The sequence below is a fragment of the Lissotriton helveticus genome, chromosome 2_1 (genome assembly GCF_964261635.1).
Source record: "Lissotriton helveticus chromosome 2_1, aLisHel1.1, whole genome shotgun sequence".
NCBI classification, from domain to species: domain Eukaryota; kingdom Metazoa; phylum Chordata; class Amphibia; order Caudata; family Salamandridae; genus Lissotriton; species Lissotriton helveticus.
Genome location: NC_136059.1, coordinates 566,527,693 through 566,540,827, shown reverse-complemented (window position 1 = coordinate 566,540,827; position 13,135 = coordinate 566,527,693). Strand labels below are relative to the sequence as shown.

Genomic DNA, 13,135 nt, shown 5'->3' with positions numbered 1-13,135 from the left:
AAAAAAAAAGTATAGCACGCCTTTGCAATGCTATAGGTCTTGCATTTGAGAGAGTTTAACCTATTAGCATTGTAATGGCAGTGCCTTTTATCTATCTGTTTTAAAAGCAACAGAAAAATAAAAGGGATTGTCATTTACAATGCCAATAGCTTAAACTCTCGTGAATGCGGGACCTATTGCATTGCAAATGCTGGATAAAGTAGTGATGTTTTAAAGAAAATGCCTCCCCGAAGCAGACAGTAGGGGGAGCAATCCAAACCAACATCGGAGGCCTAGACAAGTTGCAACCGTTCCCAAGATTCCATACCAGTGCCATGGAGGTCTGACCGACATGGCGGAGTAGGCATTCATGCTACCACAGCGAGGCTGCAGCCAGGAGCCACCTGGAATATTCAGAATGATAGGTAGTACCCGGAAAGAATGGCAGTGGTAATCCAGGCTGTGACAAACCAGTGCAGCACAGAATACACAGAGCTCAAAGGTGTGCCACTGAACTCGGTCTAGGCCCAAGTGGGAGGAGAAAAGATATTGTACTGTAATTGCATTTATTTTGCACGTACCACCACAGACGAGGCATCAAATCGCTTTTTCGGCGAGTAGCACGCTACTCCAGAACCCATAAAGGATTAGTGGTGAATTAGTACAGTGAAAATATTAAAGTAACTGGAGAGATGGATATGTTAGTCAGTTATTTGGATTGAGAAGGATAGCAAAAGGATTGAAGAGGTAAAAAGGTTTGCATTTGTATAGCACATGCTATCCTGGATGAGGTGGTCAAGTGCTTTTTGGCGAGTAGCACGCTACTCCGGAACCCATGAAGGATTAGTGGTGAATTGGTATAGTGAAATATGAAATTAATTTTAGTGGTGGACATGTTGGTCTGTTATTTGGATTGAAAAAGACAGTGGAGGTATAGATGGGAAGGATTTATAAAAAAATTATTCTGTTTCTTTTGGAGCTCACAGCAGTAGGAGGAGGCTTGAGAGGAGTAAAAGGAAGGGGGAGGATGATGAGTAAATGTTAGGTGGAGGGGTATGAGTAAGAGGGAGGGTTGAGAAAGGCTTGTTTTGGGGGATCGGAATAGTAAAAGGAGGTATGAGATGATGCAAGGTAGTAGATCCCATGCCTGTATCTTCTACAGTTACAGGTTCATGCGGGACCGAAGAGAATCACACCAACTATCCCACTAAACTAAAGATGTTTAAATGAACGAACACTGTACTTTTAAAAGCATATATGTTTGGGCGGAAACGTCCCCAGCATTATATATGGGCGTTTAACCCTGCCGAGTGCCTGACTTCATGTGTAGGTGGTATCCCAACTTATTTTTTAAACTGGTGTCACGCCATCTAGTGTGTGTGCATAGGCCAAGGCCAGTCTGTGACAATGCTAAGAGTAGGACCTCTCCTGTGATCTGGAGGGGCGCACCATGAGGACCCTCAGAGTGAACATAGGGCAACGATCCCGGTTTTGGGTTTAAAGCATAAGGTGGGGATGGCAGCATACTGTGTTTTGCAATTAAATATAGCGGACGATCCTATTAATCTGTGTCATGGGTGTGTGCCCTAATGGCCCCTTTTGGAAAAAGCAGTTCTGTGAAAAACCAGAACCATGTTCTTGTATCCTGTGTGTGTGTGTCGAATGAGTGTAGCACACAGGCAGTAGTAGGACTGTGTGTGCGCGTCGGAGTAATGAAACAAGGGGATTCCTTCCTGGATGATTTGGTTTACCATGGCACAAGATAGAGGATGAGGGATGGTTCTCTAGACGATGGACCTTTATCACCTGCGTGCCTGTGGGTGGAGGATGGCGGTCCAGACACTGAAGTTAGGAGGATGGAAATAGGGTTGCTGTCAGAAATTACATTATCACTGTTTTTTCAGTGGGTTGGTTGATTTGTCCTTGCTGAGCACTGTTAATTCCAATTCCAATTCCAAAAATTCTTTATTTCGGCCACATGGGCCATAAAAGATGCAATAAAATACAGTACATAAATACACAGTAAAATGGAATGCATGTATTAGAGAATATTTACATATAAAAAGGCTAGAAGGTCTGCATGAGGTAAGGAAACACAGTGGCACCAGTTCAGGGGGACATTTTCTTCCTTATTAACCAAGCTGCCATTAGGAATTTTGATACCGCAAAGACAATATGTCCCAGGGTATTGGTTTTCATAACCCTGTATGCTTGTAGGTATTCCCGAAAACCCAGGTTTCGGCACAGCGGTGCAATCCAACGCTTCCTGGGATTTTGGTATGCGTGGCAAACAAACATTATGTGCAGATCATCTTCGTTCTTGGTTTTACAACAAGGACAGAATTTGTCACCCCCAGTGAGCCATTTGTGGGTAAATACTTTGGTGGGGAGTGTGCCAAACCTCCATTGCAGGAACAATTTCCTTGCCAAAAGAGGAAAAATAAAATCCATAAAAGGTTCAAAGAGGTAAGAATTTTTGGACTCCATAAAACGACTCGTCAGGGTGCCGGTACTATGAGCATTGTCCATGTCAGCCAGATTTTTGTTTTTGTACAGCTGGGCAAGAGTTTTGCGTGTGATCCTTTGACAACCCTGAACTGGATAATCCCAGAGGTCTGGCAAGTTCAAACTGGACAATTCTGATTTAATAAAAGCAGCCAGGGGATTTTGTTACTGCCATTCAGCCTCAGTACATGGATAAGGTCCTGTCTATAGTGATACAGTTCCTCAGTGGACCATATCCGATGCCAGAACTTCACGGGTTTGGATAGAAGATCTTCAGCGATGGAGTGTAGGCCCAAATCCAATCTTAGGGGGAGGAGTGGCGTTCCCTGCGGGAGAGCAAGTAGGCGTCTCAAGAATGTATTTTCCACCGCTAACAATGCCTTCCCTGCTTTGTAACCCCACAGCTCGCTGCCATACATGGCTGCTGCCTTCGCTTGAGTTCTATAGGTTTCAAGGGCCGGGCTTACAGGCTTAAAGGTGGATTTATTTGCCACCTTCAGGAGTGCGCCCGCTAGCTGGGATAGCTTCAGCCTTGATCTCGCTATCTGGCAGTCCCAGGCCAGGTTTTCTTGTAATGTTACCCCCAGATAGACAAAGGTCGAGACCCTCTCAAGACTAACTTCCCCCAGTTTTGGGTTGGGTCTGGTTCTTGCAGGGGGGTTGAAGATCATAAACTTAGTTTTTTCTGTGTTGACCTCCAACCCGTGTTGCCGACAGAAAAGGCCAAAACCATTTACAATCCTCTGGATCCCCATGGGGGATTTGGAAAGCAGGAGGGTGTCATCAGCAAACATGATTGCCGGAACCCTCCTGCCTGCCAAAACCGGGGCGTCATTGTCCTCGACAGTGTCAAGATGTTGAATGACACTGTTAATGAAGAGGCAGAAGAGGGTTGGCGCCAGGACACAGCCCTGTCTGACTCCTCTAAGGACAGGGAATTTGCCTGAGAGCTTACCATCCCTCCCACACCTTACTTGGGCATAGTTGTTCTCGTGGAGCCTGATGATAGTACTAAGAAGGTGTGGGGGCACTCCTAGCTTCTGCAAAACCTCCCAAAGTTTCCCTCTAGGGACTAGGTCAAAGGCTGACCTCAGATCCACGAAGACCATGTACAGTCTTCCACCCTCTATGGTGACAGTCTTCCAATATAGGAGAAGAAGGCGGAAGATCTGATCCATGGTCGACGTGTTCTTTCTGAAGCCAGCCTGAAGGGGAGTCATGATGTCATTTTCCTCCACCCAGTCCAGGAGGTGATTAAGGATGAGGCGCGCAAAGAGCTTTTGGGGGACATCTATTAGGCTAATGGGCCTGTAGTTGGCGGGGAGCAGAGTAGATCCCTTCTTGTGGATCGGAACAATCTCTGCCCCCAGCCACGACTTGGGGATTGACATACCTCCTAAGATGGCATTAAAAAGAATAAGGAGGTATGGGCCCCAGATGTCCAGATGGTGCCTAAACAAATCCCCAGGTAGCCTATCTAGGCCCGGCGCCTTCCCCGCTGATAGTTGCTTCAGGGCTGCCTCCACTTCCCCCAGGGATAGTTCCAATTCACGGTCCTGTATGCCACAAGGTGCATCCAGAGCTGTGACAGGACAAGGATTGGTATCTTGATAAAGTTCCCCGAAATGGGCCTCCCAAACCTCGGGGGCAATATTGGGTTCTACTGCATTTTTGAGTTCCCCTGTGCCATTATTAACAAGGGCCCAGAATTTACGGGAATCCCTAACTTTTAGGGCATCACAAAGATCATGCCAGTGGTTCCAGTCCCACTCGGTCCTGGCAGACGCCATCACTGTTTTATAGTGTTTCCTATGGGCACGCACCTTGGCCTTGTTTGACCCCTCTTTTATTGCAGCAATGAGCTCAGACTTTGCTGCCCTACAAGAGGAGGTATACCAGGTGGGAACATGGGTCTTTTTCTTTCTATTTGGCACCAGCGGGTGGAATACCTCAGCCAAATCTCTTACAAGACCCTGGTGGATATCACCCAGTTTCTCATTGTATTCCGGGGTTCTTGGTGCGTTTAGCAGTGCATCCACCTCCATAAACCTTGGGATTGCCAACCCGTATAGTTTGCTAATGGCCTCTTCTGAGCTCACAAGTTTTCCCCACTTAACCCGTCGCCTGCTGGTTGTAAGAACCAGATCCCCCTCCTCTCCCCCTGAGTTTTCTATCACTGTTCCCGCTACATGGGGAGGCCGCTGGATATTTAAACACAGGGCATTATGATCGCTATCTGACCTGTTTATTACCCTGAAATCGTGGACTTTAGGCCAGAGTGAGATATCCACCATGATGTAGTCTAGCCTCGACTCATGACCCCTCCTATTAAAAGTGCACACTGAGGGAGTATCGGAGATGGTGCGCCCATTACAAGCCCTCAGTGCGTAGTTCAGGGTAAGGGACATAAGTTGTATTACAAGGGGGGACCAGGCTTTAGGATATGGGGAGGACGAGGGTGGAACTCCCCAATGGTCATCTTCAGCCGTGAGGGCACCCTCCGACATGCCCTCAAGGGGTTCAAAGTGGCAGTTGAAGTCTCCTCCAAGCACCACCTTGAGGTCTCCCGGCAGCTGCCCCAAGAAGGAGGAGAGGTCGTTTAGGGTGGGGGATTCGACAGGCGCGGCAACCGGTCGAGAGTAGACATTCACAATGGCCCATGATGGTTTGCCAGGCCATGTGAGCCGAACACACTGGATGTCCTGCGAGGACGTAAGTACCTGTTCCGCCTGACATCCGGTGTGACTCGCAATCCAGATTGCCAGCCCGCCCGACGGCCTCCCCCTCCCCCCCCATTTGGCAGGAATCTCAAATACATCAAACCCATTCCTGATTACAGTGTCCCGCGCCCACGTTTCTTGAAGGAGGAGGATGTCGCTACTGGCCAGTAAATGGTCCCACTCCGGTGTGCCTTCCTTGTTTGCAATACCCGCTACATTCCACGAAACAATTCTCAGGCCCTGGTCTGTGGGTAGAGCACCTTGACCTACAGTGGGGGATTGCATAGGGACGGTGGGTGGATAAATTCCTGGCACGATGGTAGGTGGACCAGCCAGCTCGTCCCCCCCGGGTTGCAGGATGTGGCCAGCCCCGGTGATGTGAGAAGTCCCCTGTAAGCCCAGACTGTCACCGCTGTTAGGTGGTCGGTCACTAGCGTTAACCTGCGGGGCGTATTCTATTACGGGGGCTACAGTCATTCCCACCCGACTTTGCGCTTTAACTTTAGCATTAACCTGGGAGCCAGGTTCAGCTGCAGGGGCTCTGCTCTCTCCCACCCCCCTGCGAACCTCATCTACCATCTTTCCCGAGCCAGACGAGGTGTCACTGATTTGTAGTCAGTCGACCTGGTCTAGGCAGGAGAATCTATTGTGATGAATAAAGTTTGCCTGGGCATGTGGAAGGTGGTGCCTTGGTCTGTAGCGTGAACCATCCACAGCAAAGCCCACTCTAGTCCACCCCTTCTCCCCCCTTGCCTCTGTGCTACTTGCATTTGGGTAGAAGTACGAGAGGGGGACTAATTCTATGTTGGACTTGTCAGGCCTAGCAAGCCAATTAGAAATGTAGTTGGCTACGTGGGGGCTTTTAAAACTTATGATGATACAATCCCCAGCCCTATTCTTTGGGGTGTGACCAATCCAGGGGATCCTCCTAGCCATCAGGACCTCGCCTTTCAGGTTAGGAGGCAGCGGCCTGTTGATGCTAAGCCAGCTTATCACCTTGTTGCGTAACGAGTCTTGGGGCTCCCTCATATCACCAGTTAACTCAGGTACTCCCACCATGATTACCGTGTAAGGGACCGCTTCTGGAGGCAGGTTGACCACCCTACGCCTATCACTTTGGGGAGCGGGACCATCAGTAGAGCCATTTGTAGGGATCACAGCTCCCCCAGTCTGTGGCGCTGGAAGTTGCTTTGATCTCCTTGGGGCCGGAACAGGGGGCCTGGGAGCCGAGGGCAACAAAGGGGGCGCCTGCAGAACAGGCGCACCGTCCGTGCCTAGCAGCACCGCATTAGCGCCCTGTGACGGTGTAACGGACCGCAGGCTATTCCCCAGGGAGGCCCGGGGGACTGGAGGGAGGTTAGTCACATTTCTGTCTGTCCCAGGGCTTTTCCTTAGATGACTGCTTTCCAGGGCCTTCAATCTGGACTCTATGGCGTCCAGTTTAGCTGCAATGGGGGTTAACAAGTTCCTCATAATATCAGTGAGTGTGTTAACTAATGAGTCAGTGCTAGTAGAAGTGGAAGTTGCCCCACCAAAAATAAAAGGGCCCGTGTGCAAGGGTAGGGAAGCAAGAGCTGGAGAGCCCGTGCGAATCGGCCTGGACCCTGATAGGTTGAGGTCAGGAGAGGCAGAAATGTCTATGCTGTCAGTCTGGTTTAGCTCTACTGTGTCCACTTTGGCCCTCTTTGCCTTCTTTGCTTTCCTGGACCTTTTCCTTTTGGGGGGGTGTTCTACTAAGCTGCCTACATCATCTATGGGCAAGTCGGCCTGACCTGCATCTTGCAGGACTGTTCCCCTGCTTTCCGGAATGGTAGTATGGTCAGAGATCCCAGATAGCCGGGAAGAGTTCCTGTCCCTCTGCGTCAAGGGAGTTCTTAACTGCTGAAGGACCGACTCAATCGTCTGGTCAATGCTGTCCAGTAGTGACATGTGGGTGGCATCCAGTGTGATCGGTGTACTCGCATCTGTAGAAAAGGTATCCCCCTGATCCAGAAACACACTTTCCGGGCCCATCTCGAGGTGGGCCTCAGGGATTGACGAGCATATACTAGCTAGGTTACTCGTCTTTGGGAAAAATTTATCCAGAGTGCTTGTACCTTGTTGGGCAGACTTGCTTCGTGAGGTTCTGGTCGCCATGATGGAGTATGTAAGGGGAGCTAAAGAAAGCCCGGGGCGTCAGAGGGGTGGCCCGGTCCGGTCTCTGCCGGCCTCTAACGGCCTAGAACGGCCCGCTCTTTGCCCGGTCTTCGCCCCGGTGACCGCCCCGCGCGCGTCCCGCGATGCGCGTGGGCGAGTTCACCTAAGTATAACAAGGGGGCGTGGCACTGGGAGGGGGCGCGGCGCGGCGGGAAGAGGAACCAGCTGACGATGACCAATGGAATGCTGGTCCTCGCAGTCCCGCTCGCCTGCGCCTCTCACCTCCACTGCGGCCGGACTCTCAGGCGGTGTCTCCCCAGGCAAGCAGACGTTGGCTCCCAGCCAGGACAGTGGCGAGCAGGTCAGCAGGGCAAATACTCCACACGAGCGGCACCCGCGGAGCGGGGGCCGCGAGGAGTTAAGTAGTGGCTCAGGCGGGGGGGCGCGGCACTGGGAGGGGGCGCGGCGCGGCGGGAAGAGGAACCAGCTGACGATGACCAATGGAATGCTGGTCCTCGCAGTCCCGCTCGCCTGCGCCTCTCACCTCCACTGCGGCCGGACTCTCAGGCGGTGTCTCCCCAGGCAAGCAGACGTTGGCTCCCAGCCAGGACAGTGGCGAGCAGGTCAGCAGGGCAAATACTCCACACGAGCGGCACCCGCGGAGCGGGGGCCGCGAGGAGTTAAGTAGTGGCTCAGGCGGGGGGGCGCGGCACTGGGAGGGGGCGCGGCGCGGCGGGAAGAGGAACCAGCTGACGATGACCAATGGAATGCTGGTCCTCGCAGTCCCGCTCGCCTGCGCCTCTCACCTCCACTGCGGCCGGACTCTCAGGCGGTGTCTCCCCAGGCAAGCAGACGTTGGCTCCCAGCCAGGACAGTGGCGAGCAGGTCAGCAGGGCAAATACTCCACACGAGCGGCACTGTTAATTAGTAGATGGTAAGGGTAGAGGCTGGGACTGCAGTTTTGGTTGCCAACATAAGAACGTTTCTAGGCCAGATTTGCCTTTTGGTGCCTGAGACTTGAAAGAGAACCGCCCAAAACCGGTTCTTAAGTTAGAGGCAGCAGACCCACAACCACAGCCTAGAAAACGTGTATAAAAGTGAGACCCAATCAACCCCACTTTATTCCAGCTCCAAGTCCTTCGTGACAAGGGAAGGCAGTGTTCTGCAAAGTACTTTAAGAATTGTTGATGGTTTGTCTCCCAGGGTACGTTGCCAGAAGTCTGCACCAGAAGTTTAGCTGGAGAAGCTGAGGCTCTGCCTAGAGCTTAGAAGCCTGCCTGCAGAGGCCCTGCAAAAGGAAAGACTCACCAAGAGAAGACTAGCACACTCCTGGCCTGAGCAACACCCAGACAAAGTGAATTTTATGAGAGCAAAGCAACAGCGATCTGTGCTGCAGAGGGCTTTTCAGTCTATGCAATGTTTCCTGTGAGAATCACGAGTTAATTAACATCTGTACACCTGCGTGAGGTGGGCTGCGTCTACTCTGCCCTGTTTAGCAGCCCAGGTTAGGGCTGCACCTGCCGCAGCATGTGTACTGGCCTGAGGTTGAATACAACGGGTGTATCAACCAGGGTGAGGGTCGCAACTGCCATGACTAACATCCATGCCAGCCCATAATACGTCTGCAATGGCTGAGTGTCCACCAATTGGTGCAAATGCCTGCAGAGTAACACCAGATAATCCAAGGTGGTTGCGCTCAGAGAAGACACAAGATGTGCTTGATGTCCTCTGCAGCAGCTGTTGTAACTACACGCGATCACAGGGGGCCCCAGGATGCAATGGTACTGAGCTGCTGAGTGAGGAAAGAGAAAGCAGTAAAGACCGATTTCTATGTCGGTACCGCAGGTGAGGATTATGCATTTCTTTCTTCATTTATTTAACTCAGCAGCCAAATACTAACCACTGTGAATCCCATATCCAATCACGTTTCACCATTTAGTAGAACAATCCTCAAGAAACAGTACTTACTCTTTCTTCACTGTTTAGCAGCCATGTAAGTGCTTTTTCTTGAGAATTGCGTATTTATTACTGCATAATTAGCTTTACATGTGGTAAAGAGATTGCCTGCATTGTGTTTTATTTTCCAAATCGATATTGTTGTCAGCTCTCTATTTGTGGGCAGGAATTCAGGAAGGTGTACAGTCTGCAGGACAGATTCACTTGTAATTGTTTCTCCATCTTTACAGTGACGCTGCCCAATCCGCTTCTAGTGGGGACATTTCTATGAGCCTGTGTGTGTTCTGGTCAGGAAACGGAGGCGCAGCTGAACGCCAGATCCTGTGGGCAAAGGGCTCATTGAGTGTGGTGTAAAACCTGAATAACCAAGGGGTACTATGGGTTCAGAGATGCTTTAGCCAGAAGCCCCTCTCTTTCACAGCAGTAAAACCATCACCACGTTAGGTGCTCCCTCAGCCCCGTGCAGCACAATGGCCCGAAAATTAGTAGGCACTGTGTACTAGAGGCTGAATTTCAGGTCGAAAAACCTGCAAACACCCACAGAACACCAAACTTACCAAGTCTGATGCAAAATGTTAAGTCGTCCTGGAATCAGGTGGGTGTTGCCCAATTAGTCAAGTGTCAACGGTGCAAGTGCCTCCGGGGGACCATCCTACTAACTAAATACCATAGGGTGACGAAAACCCCTTCTTTAGTAGCATAATCTGCCTCTAATCCGCATGGGAAGGCAATTTCCATGAGGAGAACTGAGAACAAGGGTTTTCCCCTTAGGGGCCATATGGATGGATACCCTGGACTCATCAGACGAAAGAACAGTCTCCGCAGAACTTAAACCCTTGGGAAGGCAGTTAATGATATTGATCGTAGTCCAGTCATTAACCCCCAACCCCCACTTCAGGGAAGGAACATGGCCATCATATGTCCATGAAACCACAAGGGTCTGAAGAACCTTGTAAGGCCAAAGGACTAAAAAACATAAGGGGGTCCACACAGACACCTCTGAATGCCTCAAAGGGGTCTTTATAGAAAAATAGAGGCGCAACGGTCTACACGTCTTACAGGGTATAATTCTAGTAAGCCATCATTTACAACAAATAATTGTCCCCACCTGGGTAATTTGGAAACTGGGGATGATGGGAAGATCCTGATGAGGACTATGAACCCAGTGACCACCTTTTTATGTTAGATTATGGTACATTATTTTTATAAGGTGCACAGCTACCCAAAAAGGGTTTCCCAGCGCCAGTCTGAAGAATGGAAAGAGAAAGTAATGGTATTATTGTTTGAACAGCTATGTCTTTAAACCTTTGTGAAAGTTTGCAAAGCTTGTTTCTTGACGATGGGGTGCAGGAAGAGTGTTCCACAAAGTAGGGCCAAGAAAGGAAAATGAGCGGTCGCCCATCCGTGAGAGTCGAACCCTGGGAACCAAAAACTTTCCCGGGGTTATGGAACGCAACAGGCATGTAGGTTGGTGAGGCTGGGCTAAGGCTTGCAGATATTGGGGTGCAGTGCCGGACATGATCTTAAATAAAAAGCGCAAGGCTTTGTACTTGACACGGCATTCCACTTTCAGCCGGTGAAGAGAATGTAAATAGCTGGAAATGGAAGTAGCTTTGGGAATTCGCCACAGTAGTCTAGCCGCAGCGTTCTGTACCACCTGCAGCCTCTGTAGTACATCCTTATTAGCCCCTATGTAGAGGATGTTACTGTAGTCCAGTCTTGAGGTCACAAGCACCTGGACCATGGTTCTTTGGGTGGCACAGGGGAGCATCCAGACAATTGTTTTAGCCATTTTAATACAGTAAAGCAGGTAGCTGCCACCTTTACTGCTTGCGATCTCAGACAGCTGATCGTCAATAATGAAGCCCAAATTACGGGCTTGTTAGATGGGCTGGGGTGGAGCTCCCATTTCGGTAGGTCAATGCTAGGGGACCAATAGATCTTTATTATTCCCCAAAATGAGGACCTCGGTCTTATCGCCATTAAGTTTGAGCAGATTGATTTGCATCCATGCTGCAATTTTTCTTAGGCCGTCCTGAAGAACTTATGAACCTGACACCTTCTCTGTGGAAGGCGAGAAGATAATCTGTGTGCTGTCCACGTATGAAAAAAGGGACAACCTGGCCTCCTCTGCAATGGTCGCCAGTGGTTTGACATAGATATTAAATAGCAACGGGCTGAGAATAGAGCCCGGAGGAACCCAAGAGGGAGAAAAATGAGATTTGGAAGTAGCAGCGGAAGAAAAAATTTGAAATGTACAATTGGTAAGAAAAGATGTCAACCAGTCCAGTGCTGAGCCAGAAATACCCAGGGATTGAAGAGATTTTATTACCACGGTGAGAGACACCGTGTCAAAAGCGGCGCCTAAGTAGGGTATTATGAGGGCCGTTGTGTCCCCCATATCCAAATGATGTCTCAGCATTTCCGTAACACCCAGTAGGGTTGTCTCTGTTGAAAAACCGGCTCTAAATCCAGACTGGGAACCATGTAGGAAATTGGAAGATCAACAAACTGGGTGACTTGAGAATTTATATGCTTTTATAGAATTTTGGAATATATCGGAAGTAGGGAGATAGTCCTGAAATTGGATGGTTGGGCAGGATCAGCGCTGGCCTTCAAGAGCGGAAGAATCATAGTGTGCTTCCTTTCAAGCAGAACAATTGCTTCCTGTAAGAAGGCATTAAGAAGGTTCATAATTAATTTGAGAGAAGATGTATCAAGTTGCTGCAACACCGTGGTAGGTAGAAGGTCACGAGGTGAGTCATCCCTTGACAAAGCCCAAATATCTATGAAACGAGATTTCGGCCAAAATGTTTTTGGAGGGGCGATAGAGGAAGGGGGTGATCAACCAGTCAGTCTTTTTCCCAGTCATCTATACAGGTCACCCTTCCAGACAGGGCTTCCAGCGGCAAGACCAAGAAAATTGGGGTAATTCTTCCAGTTACGAGGTAAAACCAGAAGATGTGGACGAATACATAACTTCTAGGGAGTCACAACCACCCAGGATAGAAAATTAGGTTAAAAATATTTTTTTTTACCAGCCAATGTTTGGAGGAAAGTTGAGTGAATTCAAAGAGTGGCTGCTATGCTGACATTTCAAGATGTAGAGGTTTCCTCTTCTCGGAGAATTTCTCCTTACTGGGGACTGGAGGACAAGATTGAATTTAAAACAATACTGATCATTCCACCTCATTGAAGATTCCTGCAGTTCTTTTGGAGAGATCCGATCTAAAAGTTTGTTGCTCTCCCATATAGGCTTTCATTTCTCCCTTGGTGTTTCACTAAGGTTCTAAGATCAATGATGGAAACTCTTTGGTCCATTTTTTATCTAGACTTCGTTCTGCTGCTGAACAAATGCCCACATCAACTGAAAAGGAAACTCAATCTCTCTTCTAAAGGATCTGAGGTTCCGAATCAACTAAGACAAGTGGCTTCTCTTTCCGAACAAAAAGATATCTTGGACTTCATTGTGGATTTATCATCTCAGGCATTGATGTTTCCACCAAAGAAGGTAACGAAGATAAAAAATAAATTAAAGAAAATGCCTGTTTCAGGCATCCTGCGAGGTTAGTATGGTTACTGGCATCCTCAATACAAGTGATATTCCCTGGGCATCTTCACTATGTAGCTCTCCTGAGAGAGCAAGCAGCCAGGCTCTGGAAGGGGTTTAGCCTATTGAGAGATGGTCAGACAAAACAGAAATGGTGGCTGACCGAATGACCATCGAGGCTTGGAATGGGGCGACCATGTTTGGCTCTGTTCTGGACCCGATTATAGAACTGGACGCAAGCCTGTTAGGATGGGGCACTCAATGCGGTGATATTACAACCAAAGATCTG

General features: G+C 49.3%; 1 protein-coding gene across 2 annotated transcripts in view; it reads right to left on the bottom strand.

Annotated features, from left to right (window-relative positions):
- CERT1 (ceramide transporter 1) overlaps window positions 1-13,135 on the bottom strand; it is a 911,140-nt gene that overhangs the window by 692,912 nt on the left and 205,093 nt on the right. The gene's annotated exons all lie outside the window — the stretch shown is intronic.